This window comes from Pinus tabuliformis, chromosome 4_2 (assembly GCF_031772625.1).
Source record: "Pinus tabuliformis cultivar Carrire ecotype Pingquan chromosome 4_2, CPIR1, whole genome shotgun sequence".
Classification (NCBI taxonomy): domain Eukaryota; kingdom Viridiplantae; phylum Streptophyta; class Pinopsida; order Pinales; family Pinaceae; genus Pinus; species Pinus tabuliformis.
In genome coordinates, this window is record NC_142304.1 from 817,605,667 (window position 1) to 817,622,116 (window position 16,450).

The following is a 16,450-nucleotide window of genomic DNA, read 5'->3' on the forward strand; positions in this document are numbered from 1 at the left end:
AATTTGTCCTGTAGCAGGGTACAGAAGGTGACGTGGCAGATGACATGGAGGATGATGTGGGAGGATGACATGGTAGACATGACAGACAAAATAGTGACGTGGGCGCTGACATGGGCAGATGACATGGTCAGCGGGAGGCGGGAGCGGTTTGTGGTTTCTATCGCACCACTTTATGTATGGGGGCGGTTTCTGGCAGAATGGGCCCGATGCAATGGGGCGGCGACACGCGTCCCGGGGTATGGCGGGAAAACCGCTTTTTATCGCGTGCTAACGTCCGGACGTCGGAGCGGCTCCGATATGGACGAGAGCCGTTGGATGGGGAGGGCCCAATCCAACGGTTGACGGGAAGGTAAGTTGGCGGTGGTTTATAACAAAAGGCCCGCACATTATTTTAATGTTCTTTAATATTCGCGGGGTATAAACCTTGGTTAACAGGGTTTTATATGGGTGCAGGCGGCTTTGGTTTTCGTGGGTCAGTTATTTAATTAAACAAGAGTTAATTAAATTCCATGGTGTATCCATGCGCGGGGAGGGTTGTTATAAGGTTCCAAATGAACCTATAACTCCTGAAACTTTATGGTGTATGGCTATATTAAGCCAAGGTTGGGATATTTAGTTTTTTAGGGATTTTATGTATTTTTACATAGTATGGGAGGGGAAAATTTAGATAGGAGCTATATAATAAAGTTAAAATGTTAATATGGTTTTGTGAATGGAGAATGCTAAGTTTATAAGGTAAAAACTTAGGTTCTTAGAAAAATGAAAGTGAAATGAAGTGATTATTTTACACAAGAAATGTGGCTTGTTTTGACTAAGTAAACACAAAGTTTCACTTAGTATTTCTCATAAAATGAAATGAGTTAGGACCACTGAGCAGATCCCAATGTCCTTGAGGGGATGTTAGTAAGTGTTCTTGGGGAAATGAGAGGGGAAATCAGTCATGCTCCACTGAACTGTAGCCACTTTTCCATGATGTTTGGGATACCCATGAGATAGATCACATTAAAGCTGATCACCAACCTGCTTCTGCAACACCAGAATTACCTACCCATTCTGCTATACCTAACATTTTTTCTTCATTTTTGTTTGGGTGCATTTGAACTAGAAAACCCTTTCTTCCTTTTTCTTTTGACTACCCTCCTATCTAAGTCTGCCCTTATCTCTTCCAGGGGCTCAGATTCAACTGTTGAGCACCCTTGTTTCTCTACCTAGCTAGTGATCTGCCAAGCTTGAACTATTTGAACAGACCTTATTCTCTAATGCTAAAACAAGAAATTTAAACATGGACTGGCCAAGATTGAGCTGTTGGGCCATCCATCAAGTGTGACCAAGTCACTGATTGCATGATCTGAAATTCTTTGCAAAAATAGTACAGTAGTGGCATTTTGACTAGCACACTTTCCTGGTCTTTCTTTGGGGTTCATTTTCTTTCTTTCTTTGACCAATTCATTTTTCTTGCCCTTTGATTTTTCTTTTAGGGCATACCCTCTTTATATTTTTTAAATTTTTCTATTTTTTTTGGAAAATATGGAACCTTTGCAGCATGGAAAGGATGATCATATTTGGCATTTCCACAGTCAATCATGAAATATGACACCTATTGGTATAGGAACCTAACATGTATTATGTTGCTTTGACTTTACAAGTACTCTTTGAAGCAGAGTGGTCAAGGGAGAAGTGGCAAAGACCTATCGGTGAGGAGAAGGAACAAGCAAAGAACTAAGCGAAATATTGAGGTTGGTATTCTTTGATCCTCTCCTATCTACTTCTCATAAAGGAAAACGAAAGTAACTTTAATCTGTTTGTTTCTAAGATAGCTACCCGTCTTAGTGGGACTAGCAGATCTGCATAGACACTAGATTTCCCGATAACAACGACCATATGGAAATAGGATTATACCTAGAACACCGACAGTAGGGATTTCAATGGTCTCTAGTGCAGCTTCACCCATAGCTTCAAGAGCGCGTACAAATCAAAGTCATACGCGAGGAGCAGCAAGTGGGGGCAGGGGTTCCAGGGGAAGAAACTCTTTCCAAAGAAATCCACAACATTCTATTCAAGGTCCGCCACGCATCACTTGTTTGGGATGCAGAGGACCTCATTACCAACGGGACTGCCCTGAGTTTCAAACTGGTAACAACATAAGAGATGGAAAAGAACCAATGGGGAGAGCAGGTAGCCACCATCGAATCTATGCAGCAGTTGACAATCAACAAGTTGAACACCAGTCTGCCGTGGTAGAAACCTCAGGTATGATAAACAAAGTAAAAGTAGAAGTTTTGTTTGACTCTGGTGCTACAGATAGTTTCATTTCACCAGTAGCATTAGAAAAATGTGGGTTGGCAGCCTATGAGCACAATGACTTTAAACAAGTTGAGATGGCTTCTGGAATAAAACAAGAAGTAGGGCCTAGTGTTGACCAATGTCAAGTAAACCTCAAGGTGTGTATGACTAAGTTGAAGGCATACATCACAGCATTGGGGACGTATGATGTAATTATTGGAATGGACTGGCTAGAAGCTCATCGAGCTTTGGTAGACTGTTTCAAGAAGAAGGTGATCTGTTTAGATGATGAAGGTAGGCCAATTGAGATTTTTGGAATCAAGAGGGGAGTGTCCCTATGATTCATATCCATGATGAAGGTAAAACGTTGTCTCAGACAAGGTTGCAAACTATATTTGGTCGAGGCTGTAAGTGACCAGAAAGGACCTTCCCTAGATCAACATCCAGTTTTGTCAGAATTCAAGGATGTTTTTCCAAAGGAATTGCCTGGATTACCTCCTGTAAGAGAGATTGATTTCACAATCGACCTAAAACCAGGTGCAGAACCCATATCTAAGACACCCTATAGGATGACAACTCCAGAACTTTGTGAGTTGCAGATGCAGTTAAAGGAGCTCTTAGACTTGGGATTTATCAGACCTAGTATTTCACCTTGGGGTGCACCAGTGATTTTTGTCAAGAAGAAGGATGGTTCCTTGCAGCTATGCATAGATTATAGAGACTTAAATAGAGCCACAATAAATAATAGGTACCCTATACCTCGAATAGATGACTTATTTGATCAAATGAAGGGAACAACGGCCTTCTCAAAGATTTATCTACGATCTGGGTACCACCAATTGAGGATCAAGGAGGAGGACATCTCAAAAACTGCATTTTGAACTCGGTTTGGGCACTATGATTTTGTAGTTGTTCCATTTGGTTTAACCAATGCACCAGCCGCATTCATGAGCCTCATGAATGGTGTGTCCAGGAAGTACTTGGACCAATTTGTGCAAGTCTTCCTTGATGACATTCTTGTGTATTCCAAGAATGAAAAGGAGCATGAAAAGCACCTAAGGGCGGTATTGACTTGCTTAAGGGAAAATCAATTGTATGGAAAATTGTCAAAATGTTCCTTCTTCCAGAAGAAGGTCCATTACCTTGGGCACATCATTTCAGGAGAAGGGATTTCAATTGACCCGGAAAAGGTGAAGGCCATAATGGATTGGCCATTGCCAAAAAATTCCCATGAGGTAGGTAGTTTTATGGGGCTAGCTGGGTATTATCACAGGTTTGTGGAAGGGTTTTCAAGGATTGCAAAACCCATCACCACATTACAACGAAAGGGGGTTAGGTATGAATGGACAAATGAATGTGACATTGCATTCACAGAACTAAAGAGGTTACTAACTAGTGCACCGATCCTTCAAGTACCAGACATGAGAAAAGACTTCACTATTTGCACCGATGCTTCGGCGCAAGGATTGGGTGTGGTATTGATGCAAGAAGGCAAAGTAATAGCTTACGCTTCTAGAAAATTGAAGAAGCATGAAGAGTTATATGCTACTCACGACTTAGAATTAGTAGCAGTGATGTTAGCCTTGGAGCTATGGAGACACTACCTCATTGGGAGAAGATTTGAGTTAAGAACAGATCATCAAAGCTTGAAGCATCTCTTCACTCAAAGGGATTTGAACGCCAGACAAAGGCGGTGGAGCAAATTCATGAGTGAGTATGATTTTGAAATCTCATACATCAAGGGAAAGGAGAACGTAGTGGCGGATGCACTAAGCAGGAGGCCATGAACCTTCTCCCTAGTAGCCTTAAAGGTAAATTTAAGGGAGCGGATATTGGAGAAACTCTTTGAAGATAGTTGGTATCTAAAAGTCATCTCAGCCATCCAAAATGGGAAATAGATAAAACCAAAGTTTGAGGGATATGTCCTTGAACTAGATGGGCTATTGAGATTCCAAGGGAGAAAGTATGTACCGAAGGAAGGGGGTATAAGAGAAACCATCTTTGAAGAGTCTCATAGAGCACTCTATTGTGCATATCCTGGGGTAAAGAAGATGTACGCAGACACAAAGAAGCTCTTCTTTTGGGCAGGAATGAAGCACGACATAGTCCAGTTTGTCGCCAAATGTCTTGAATGTCAGTGAGTGAAGGTTGATCATTGCCATCCAGCAGGACTCCTACAACCTCATGACATCCCTGCATCTAAATGGGAAGTAATTTCCATGGATTTTGTGGTAGGTTTGACAGTCACTTCGTAGAGGCACAATGTTATATTGGTTATAGTTGAGAAATTGACCTAAAGTGCCCATTTCATCCCGGTAAGGGACACTTACGATGTTACTGATGTGGCGCGAGTGTTTGTCAATGAAGTTATTCGACTACACGGATTGCCCACAAAGATCATTTCTGATAGAGACTCCCGATTTACATCTAGGTTTTGGACAAGTTTGCAATCAGCACTAGGGACTTAGTTGAAGCTAAGCACTGCATATCATCCAGAAACAGATGGGTAGACTAAAAGAGTAAATCAAGTTCTGGAGGACATGCTTAGGATGTACATCATGGATAATCAAACTCAGTGAGAAATGTACTTACCATTGGTAGAGTTTTCCTATAATAACAGTTATCACAGTTCAATCGGGATGCCTCCTTATCAAGCTCTATATGGAAGGCCTTGTAGGACACCATTGAGTTGGGAAAAGTTGGAGGACAGAGTGATGGTTCGCCCTGAATTAGTTCAAGAAATGGAGGAATAGGTAAAGCAGGTTCGGCAAAGGTGTTGGCTTATATGGGCCTAACCCAGGTTCAGATGAATTATTTACCCAAGCAAATCCTGCGGCTACCGACCCTTTCGGTAACATCTCGCGGAGTGCGGACTGAGGTCTCACCTGAGGTAGCAGGGGAGGGTGCTGGAACTAGGTTTCCACACCCTTGGGATGTCTAGATGTGGTCTGGAGGTTTCGCGTGCCGTTCTGCAGCCTCATGCTGCTCTGCTTCCGCATAGATCTGGACCCAAGCTAATACTCAATATTATTAACTTAATGATGTATTATAAATCAGATCTACTTAGAAAGGTATTTAAGCAAACATTTATCAGAATTAACCAGTTCGCGCACTTAGAATAGACGCAAATTCACATATATTCATAACATAAGCACATGCGCACAAATTAATCAGTTATATTAACCATACAATAGCCAGATCCACGATAATACATATTTAACATAGAATTTCGAAATCAACTTATCTTTATTTCCACTTTATCACCAATACATTCAGATCTGCCTTGCGCACTCAACTGCAGGGGTCCGCGCACACAGTTGCGGACTCTTCCAGGCCTCTGCGCACACAACTACAGAGCCTCTATCCACTACCCAATACGCTCAACTTGGACTTACAGACACTTTTCAGACTTTCCTTCTCATAAACCCATTACAAACTAGCTCCAAGATTTCATACCCAAAAAACTGCTTTCTACCCATAGACCCACGCTCTATTTATACCTTCCTATGGTTCGCGGACCAACTTACTTCCTATTATTCTATATTATTTCTTGGGCGGACAACCCTTTGACTCGACCTTTTACATTTCGCGCTCCACATATTTCGGAGGTTTACAATATTTTTATCCTAACTTTTAGGCTTTGAGACCCAAAACTGTTATGGGGGACCTCCGCTACCCAACAAAAGGTTAAAGGAAGCACAAGATAGACATAAGAGTTATGTAGATTCACATAGGATTGATCTTAGTTATGAAGTAGGAGACCAAGTTTTTATTCGTATCCGGCCCAACAAAAGCACCATTCGGTTTGGGAAGGGGACGAAATTGTCACCTCGATTCGTAGGACCTTTTAGGATCAAGGAGAAGATTGGAGTAGTTTCCTATCATCTTGTACTGCCGCCCCATTTGCATAAAACTCATGATGTTTTTCATGTATCTATTTTACAACATTATGTTTCTGATGAATATCACAAACTGGATTGGAGGGAATTGCAAGTCTCGGACATGGGAACCGTAGTGGTAAAACCATTACGCATATTGGACCGTAGGGTTTGACAGCTCAGATGTTGCACGGTGGACCAAGTTAAGGTCCAGTGGGACAAGTATAGCCCAGGATCTGCTACCTGGGAGGATGCAGAGACTATGCGTCGTGACTACCCCTCACTTTTTGAGCATCTGTGATGCCCATTTTGACTATACAGCTACCTATGTTGAAGTTATATTTTGCAGTTCCATGTTATTTATTTATGAACATTATGTAATATTGATGCATTTGGTTTGACACATAAAACTACTTATATGAATCAATTGATAGATTTGATATTGATGATAGAAATGGTTGATGTATGGCCTACATGTATCACTCACTTAGTGATGGATTATATAGTGCGTAACTTATCAGAATTATTTTGGTTCATATATAGCTCAAGTGGATATGATTTATTTAAATGAATGACTTAGTTAATTTATGATTTACTTCCAGTGAGAATTCCCAAATTTACACATGGATACTAGACTTAATAATGTGATGATTATATGTCTTGTTGTTATATAAATGCATGAATGAGAGACAACCCGCAGGGGGAAAAGAACTATATGATAGCTGAGATCTACTCTTCCATTGAGGGAAGGTCGAGACATCTCATGAGGAAGGTATAATGTACATTATTCTACTACATTTGGTATCTACTTGATATGCACTCTTATGACACGAGTAAAATGAAAATGACATGTGGCAAGATGACCTGACTGGATTATTCGATGACAAGTCCAACCAGCGCTGTAGTGTGGTCCGTATTAGGGTGTTGACCCTAGTTCTGAAGGACGGGTGGAGGCATTTCCCACAGTGTATCCTCCGAAACCTGGAATCATGCGAGGGCAGTGGTAGACACACTCCCCTAGACGTGTGATGACGATTTCCAATTTCCTGCTGGGGAAGTTAGGTCGATATAGTCGACGCTTCCACCATGTTGGTTTTATCAATGGTTAGTATGGCCGTTGCCACTGATAAAGTCGTAGAGGATGGATAGAGTGGGAACGGAAGTAGGTCAGGATGGATAGGAGGATATAGATCAGTTGGAGACTCTTGATGGGAAGTAATGTTATTGTTTGACTTATCAGATTTTACTGCTATAACTCTCTCTAGTTTGCTATGCCTTCGAACTCCTTGTATCTTTTCATTCTAACTTCGAGAAAAAGTTTTCTAAAGGAGGGGTGTATGTAATGCCCCACTTAAATCTTACCCTGCAAATTTTATTAATGTTTACATTACCTGAAAATATTGAGAAATATTAGTGAATACCTTCATTTGGGAAACTATAAATTTATTGTCTAATATAAAATTCATGATTTCTATTATTCAAATTCCCAATTTGCCTTCTCAAATTGAATTTTAGGAAGGATATGGTCTCCTTCCATTATTTCAAATAAGATATATATATATATATATATATATATATATATATCTATATATATATATATATATATATATATATATATATATATATATATATATATTCATCTCACTTTCCCCAATGCACTTTCACATTTACTTGGGAGAAGGCATGGTCCTCTCCAACTAATTATCAATATATATATTCATCTCACATTCCCCAATGTACCCTCACATTTACTAGGGAGAAGACATGGTCCTCTCCATTTAATTACATCTCAAATTCCCAAATGTAATCTCACATTTACTAGGGAGAAGACATGGTCTTCTCCATTCAATTACATCTCACATTCCCAAATGTACTCTCACATCTACTTGGGAGAAGACATGGTCCTCTCCATTTAATTATATCTCACATTCCCAAATGTACTTTCAGATTTACTTGGGAGAACACATGGTCCTCTCCCATTAATTTCTCAATTTTATATTCATATCACATTTCCAAATGTACTCCCAGATTTACTTGGGAGAAGAGAAGTCAACTGTAAGGACGGATGAGAAGTTAATGACATTAATGAGAGGTGGTTGAGATGGAGAAGAGAGGGAGGGTATAAAAGGGAAGGGGGAAGGGAGAAAAGGGAAGTTGGGTCTTGCTTATGATTTTGGGTTGGCTGTTATTTTTAGTGGGTTGATAGTGATTTTGGAGACCTAGGGAATCTATGGAGGTTTCTTGGGTTAGTTGAGAGGAGGGAAATATTGTTTACCTTGTTCTGAGACACACACACTACATCTGGTTGGACTTGGGCTTGGAGGGCTAGGGAACCTGTGGAGGTTTCCTGGGCTAGGGATTTATTTCCTAGTTGGCTGGGAGGTAAATCCAGTTGGGTCAGTCAAGAGGAGCGTTCAGCAGGAGCAACAACTCAAAGGCATCTCCACTAGCCACCGGTACAAGTATTCCTCTATAGATTACTCATATAAATTTATTAAAATGAAATGTTCACCATAAGTTATAAGGATTAGAATGTAAATGGTAAAATTTTATTTGTTTAAAAGTCTTGTAAGAAAGTAAACTATTGTCTCTTATTGCATTTAAATTCATCAGAAATAGATTTGTTAGAATATGCTAGGATAGGGCTCTTACACCCTAGGTATTGGTTCCTTGACCCACTCTTAGCTTTATCAAATCATATTGATATCCATTGAGATGAAGCACAATACCAACTCGACAAAGACCTAGGAAACCTTGGCATGTTACGTCAGAACTCCAAGGTAGATTATGTTTAAAATTAGGAACAATTCAAGGCTTAGCTATAGTAACCATATTATCTCTTTCTTTTAATAAAAGCCACCCTAATCATATGTGCAAGCATAAGTGAGTTGCTTTCTTTACCTTCAAATAACACCGAATCTTTATAAAGCCATAATCCCTAAAGAACATAAGAAGGCATCTCAAGAAAGGGTTTAACCATTGTATATTATACCCAATGCCTCCTACTCTACTCAAGCCCCCCATAATTCCACAAGCATTGGCATTTTAATGTATAGTGAACCTATTGCCACATTCTACACAACAAACTAGCATCGAACAAAAGATGGTTCTTCGATTATTTCTTAACCTCACATATTAAGAATTTGTTTGGTCCTTGTCATCCATGTTTTTACCTATGATCCCATATCAAAACTATATTTTTCATCACCAGCTAAACAAAATTTCAAGCCTTTAAAGGACTTTCCCATTTCAAGAAGACTGACCACCACCATTTACCTCCACCTTCCTCGTTAGAGACAGAAAGAACTTCATACTCCATTTTTTCAATTAGAATATGTGTAGCCTTATTCCATGATCAAACTAGTTGATATTCCTCATTTAGAATGATTGCATTAAGAAAAAGTTGCAATATAAATCCTCCATTCTTGTGCCAAGCCCCTTGTATAGACCAATATCATCTTCCAAGAGCTAGGGTTGAAACCATCCTACTTAATCATCTTATTTTTTTACATTTGCAAGCTTAGTGACTCCTCACTTAAGTGATTTATCAATTCTTGAGAAAGAATGTAGTTATTTTCCACACCTACCCACAAATTCTCACCCAAAAAAACATGATCTCCCTTGCTTATTTTCTAGGCCACCCAATATCTAAGAACCAGAAAGGCACGAATCATGCTCTTCCAGATATTCGATGTGCCTCTAATAGAATTTGGCTCAAGTCTAATCCACAACTCATTAGAATAAGCATTAATATATTTTTGTTTCATAATATTCTTCCACAAACCTTTAGAAACAAAATCACCAAAGGGTTTTGGTTTCCAACACTTGCTCAAATAGATACACATTCTTTAATGCCCATCCACCTCCATTTTTTGGTTTCGCTAAAGATCTCCATTTCACGAGAGGTGTACTCCCATTTTGTTTTCTAACTAACCATAAGAAGCTAAAACATCTCTTTATGATAACGTATAAATTTTTTGTCAACACTTAAGTGAGAGAAAGCCACTAAGCTATAATGTTTTCTAAAATTGTTTAACGAAGACTAACTTACCTCTCATAAAAAGCTACTAAAACAATAACAATTCTTACTTTCTTCAAAATTTTCTAACAACCTACATCCAATCAACTACTCTATGATCATTGGGTCTTAATAAATAACCTAAGCACTTCAATCCACAAGCAATCAATTCCATAGAGAAAGAAAACATCCAACAAATATGAGTTTCCACTTTTGGATAAAGGCCATTATAAAGAAAAAGAGATTTATGGATATTAATTTCCATCCTAATGGCAAAATCGAACAATTGTAAAATATATTTTGTATTCATTCATTCTCTTATTGATCCTTCTCCAAATTAAAACATCATCTATGAAGAGGAGATGAGTCGTCCTTATCACATGTACCACTAATCACCCTTGAGATTGCATTTCACCCTTACTAAGTTAAGAAACTTACTTAGATCCTTTGTTACTAGTAAAAACAAGAAAGGATAGTTCCTAGCTATGGTGATATGATTATGAAGACAAGTCTCAACTATCAGATATTGCAAAAGCTAATTCTTATAGCTATCCACGAATGCACCCCATCAATAATGTTAATCCATGCATTAACACATGTACAATTGATCAAAGGTGTTCCCCATTGTGTTTTATTCAATTTTTTTTGGTTGTGTTTAAATAAACCCAACATTTGATTTGTTGATTCATCTAGGGTTTCTAGTTGGGTGGATAGGGTTCCCATAAAAGATGGAAATGGAAGGTGGATTTTTTCCAATTGTGAAGCTTACTAAAATTTACTCGACGCATTATTTGATCAATTTTCAAACGCAGATGGAAGCAACAAAAATATCACTAAGTAAAAGTAATGATTCCACATCTCAACAACACATGGTGTTATAGATAGTCATCTTTATCTTAATTGTTGATTTAAGGAATATTTTACATAGATAAGTGTATTCAATTTTTTTATTCACTTTTCTTTGTTCGATTCTGGAATATTCCTAAAATCGAAAAATCGAATTAAGTTCCATTCAAATGAATAGATAAATATTTTTTTCATTAAAAATTAACAATATAATTTTATGAAAACAAAATATATTTTTAAATATAAAGAAATTAGACACTTGAAAAATATTTAAAATATTTAAATTTTGAAAATTAAACAACTTAAATTTATAATTAAAAAAAGAAAGAGAAATGAAGAAGGAACAAACCATTTCTTCTGTTTTCTTTTGTAAATTTCACAATGGATTTCTAATAATAACAAAAAATTTACAATTTTTACAAAATTTCCATCATATTTTTCTCCTTATGAGCCATAGAAATTTTGTCGATTTACATGACTGGGACTATGGATAAAACAGAAAGTTGTAGGAACAAAAAGTTGGCTTTGACATATAGCTAGTCATGGTAAAAAACACGTAGACTAGTATATGATAAACAACTATACAATAATTGTAGGCTAGTAGCCATATACACCTAGACATGATGATAGATACAAAAATATCAAAACCAAAAACAAGTTTTCTTTTTGGATAATTCAACTTGTCAAAATCTGATTGGACTCCTTAGTCCAGAATGATGATTGGAGATGAAGCTGTTGAGTTGGCTTGAGGGGAGGCTTGTGCTGGTGCATTGATGACCCCAAGTCCTTCCTGGTTCTCATTTGATTCAGTGTCTGAGTTTGAGACTATATTCCAATGAGTTATCCCAATTTTGAGACAGGACAAGATTTCTAATGAGCTATCATGTGCTCAATTTGGACAATGGGAAGGAATTCAAAATCAACCTGCAAGATGGAGGGCGCGTTTGACCAGTTGCCAGATTTTTCATTGTTTTTCCCGAGATTTGATTTTCATCTTGGGAAATCAAGTTTTTACTGATGTAATTCATGATGTAAATGTAATTATGGTCTTTTTACTATTACCAAGGGTAAATACATTAGGTAAATAGACTATATGAGGTGAATGAATCAGTTTCATTGTAATTAGGGATGAGTCACTTTGACCACCCTACCCTCTAGCTATTAGTTTAGATTTTGTTGGAACTGCTCCTCCTCTCATGGATTCAACCCCTGAGGTTGGGAGGAGTTTTTTTGAGGCATATATATTGTATTTTTCAATCTTTTCAAAGGTTGGACTTAGTTGGATGTTGTACTAGTGATCAAAGACACTATTATATCAGATTTTGGCCAGTATTAATAGATGAGTTGCAACTATTTCTTTGGGATACATGTGGTATGGATGTTTAGCATTGTTTCTTATTTGTGATCATTTGTATGAATGTTTTGTATGCTCATAAACCATTTCATGTCTGTTATATGGTAATTTTCAAGTTGATAGGAAGAATACATGTTTGCTCATGCTCTGTTTTGGGAAAGTTATCATAATTTGTCCATTTTTCTTTAGTTTAGGAAGAATTCATCTCATATGCTCTTCCTAACTCCTCATCAATCTTAAACCATCTCACTAAACCACCTTTTAAGTGCTAAGCCTCATGCCTACCTTGCCTCTTTGAATGTATGTAATCATAACTGATTAGCCCTGACCTAGCCTCTTTGACCTAATACCTTCATCCAATGATAACCCCACCAAATCAAATCAAAACAACCTCTGCACTTTATACCTAGCCTAAAACCTTAATGCGTCCAGCCCTCTTGGCTGTGATTCTTTGGAGAGATCCCTCTCTGGCCTGGTAGGGCTAGCTACCAAGTCAAAAGATTGGTCTGTGGTGACCTCAGTTGGACTCTTTCTCAGCCTTGGAGATCTGAAGGAGTGATAAAATCCCCAAGCATGGGATACTGATCTGGTATGCAAAGGTGGGAATTATGACCCTAGTAGGAGGCATTTGTGGAGCGCCATTGCTTTCCGTGTGCTCGAAAAAGGGATTCAAGCATCTCGACCCAACTTGGCATGGGATCCTCCAAAGGAGATATAGGGGCTTGTGTGCCCTCGAGTATGCTATGGGCATACTAGATGTATTGAGAGCTATGGGCTCCAAACACTTATATGATACATAATATGATTATGCATTTTCGATGACGATGATGGTTCGCCATTTGTGTGGTTATCTTTTATGGTATACATGTGATAAATGACAATCTAGAATGTTGTTTGCAATGGTATCTACATAGTGATTTTGGGCTCTAGGTACATGACTGAATGTAATGGTTTCAAATTCATGTACTAATAGCTTCACTCATAGATATTTTCTAAATAGGACTTGGTTATGCACATGATACACACCATTCAATTGCATGACAAGTAGCAAGGAATCTAAACGAACATGAAGATGAAGGATGCGATGAGCGAGGGCATTGACTAACAAACCTATCACTACATCATATTCGGCTTGATTATTAGTGGTAGATCCAATGCACATGCCATTTGAAAGGACTAACATATGCAAGGGGGTAAAAATGGCCCAGGCTACCGAGGCTAGATTCCGGGAGAAGCGACTTGCACCGTTGGCATGACCGATATACGGTGTGGATGATGGATCCATCTGAAAGGTGCAAAAGGCAATGAATGAGATGATGAAATCTACCTAACTACATGGCAGAAATAAAGACATGCAAATGAAAGGGATGTGCAGTGAGAAAAATTTTTGGAGGTAGAGTGCATTGGGAGAATTAGGAAGGAAATGGCCTTCAAAATCCTTTGAAGAAATTCCCCCTTACCTAAAGGTAGGGGTAATTACGGGTAGATATAGCTTCCATGGTGTCCTCATCAGGCTGGGAGATGGGTATACAGGAGGAAGACTGACTACATAATGCAGCGACATTACTTGGTGCATCAACCTGAGGAATAAGGTTCACATACACATCGTCTTGAATGGAAGATGACGAACTGGTAGATGGAGGGTCTACTGATGTTGAGACCTCACATTCTGTCGAAAACGGTTCGATAGAACTGTGTGCAACAACCTCGGGAAGGTTTTCCGGCAAGGAACTCAAGGATGGCGATAGGTAAAGAACGGGGCCTGTGGTGTCCGTCATCTTGACATCGGGGGGAGGGATCACAATAGAAGGGCCAGAGTTTCCCTGTTCTGGTTGGTTGATGGTACCAGAATCCACAGGTAGAGGAGTAGAGGTTCCACTATGAGTGGCCTCGTAGTCACAAAATACCCCAAGGAAATCGTGAAATTCATCGAGATGAGGAAAACAATGGGAATAGTGACCATGAATATCACAAAGGGCACAAGGGTGGTTTGTGCGAAGTGTTTTGAGTTTCTTAGGTGGGACTGGTATGTCAACATGGACTTCCAAAATATTCGACTCAGGGAACACTTCATGAACCAAAGGTTTGAGTTGAGGAAGTTTAGGACAATTGTTGGTGGCATGCCCAACAACTTCACACAAAGCGCACGGCTTTGGGGCCTTAGGGGCTGGAGGAGCTTGGGGAGCCTTGTCCTTCGAATCTTTCTTTTTGGCTTTGCCCCCTTGGCCAACTGCTTTCACAACAGGAGTTGGTTCTTGTTGAGGTTGTGATGGTATTGAAGTAGCGGTATGGGACCGGTTGAACTGAGGTCAAAGCGTGATATGGTCATGATTGACCAAGCGGAATGTTTGCAGGGGGATCGATGTATGATACTGGGATCCCAAGAGTCATGTTAGGAAGGACCAGCGAAGCCATGATAGGTACAGAAAAAACTCCCGGAGGGGTGAATAAGAAAGGTATTTGGCCGATAGGATAATGCCCTGACGGAATAACTCCTGGATGGTTGAGACCTAGAGGAACAGTTCTTGGAGGGAACATAGGAGAGGCACCCACAAATGGAGGAGGTCCCGAGGGAGTGGGTCCAGAGGGTTCAGCTGGAAGAGAAAAAATAGGATGCTGGGGAGCTGGTTGTTTATTAGGTGTACCAGACTGCTTAAGGGCAGCCTGTGATGCTTGTAACATGCAAACACTCATGGAAGTAGGTTTAGAAATGGGAGGGGGAGGACCAGGGAAGGCACCCAACAATGAGGAATCTTTATAGACTCTGGGTGAGACACTGGTACAAGGAGTGGATGACTGTTTATCAGATACCGACGAGATGATGGACTCGAGGGAGGTCATGGACATCGACTTGTAGTAAGTCAACTAATCAATGGTAACAATCTTCCCTTCATGGGGGAAGCACATCTTGCAAAACACTGCAGACGTGACAGCTGACATGGAATATGTGTAACTATGACCTAAGAGGATGTTGTAATCCAAAGGGGCATCTATGACTTCGATATCGACATGGACAGTCTTGCCCACAAGGGTCATTGGATAGTTGCGGTACTTGCCAAAGGGCTGGGAGGAGTGTCCATCCAAATCACGCAAGGTGATGGTGGAGGGGGACAACTTAGGTGACATGAGTTATTTCCAAACAGCAACAAACATCACACAAGTGGATGCGCCTTCGTCAATAATGCAACTGGAGATGATGTTATTACGGAATCTAACTGGTATCTGGAAAGCAACAGATGAAGACAATGGGAGTTGCTCTAATGTATCAACCGGGAAGACAATCAAGCGATCATCGGAAGGGTCCACTACACCCAAAGTAGTTAGTAGAGCCTTCTTTTGGGAAGGGCATGACTAGAGGACTTCCAGTGTCGACATGGCGGCAGGTGATTACGCCAAGTCGTCTACTATACTATATGTATGGGCAGCTCTGTTAGAAGCTGCATTACGACATAATGGTCCTTTTGGGATCTTGGGAATGGCCTCAACTTTTGGTTGAGGGATCTGTAAGGGACCATTGGGTGTCGTAAGAGGCTCAGCGAACACTTTGGTTTTGGACTCGGCAGCTGACGAAGTGGAGGGCTTGTCATATTGACGCGACCGAGTTTGTAGGTTGATATGGGAGGGGTTAACCTCATCAGAGTTCATCATAAGAATTTGGTAGTCACCGAGACCAGAAGGTTGGGGGAGGTGGGTTGCTTGACCTGGCTAGGGTTGAGCAACAACAAATCCTTGTTGAGGGAAAGGATTTGTGAGCATGGCCAGTTGAGGTGGTGCAGGATTTTGAGGTGATTGTTGACCTCGAGAAGCTGCTTGAGCTTCCCATAGTTGGCGCATCTGGGGTAAAAGGGGACACTCATGTGTATAGTGGCCATGTACACCACAACATGCACAAGGCTTATTCGTACGAATAGCCTTGTTTTGCTTGGGTTGGTTGCGTTGTTTCTGGTTTTTGGTGTTAGGCTGGTTCCCCTGGGGTTCGTTATGTTGGTTACCTTGGTTAGCCTCGTTACTCTTGTTACCCTCCCCCATATTATTTTTCTTCGAATTATGGGAACAGTATCACTCTGTTGT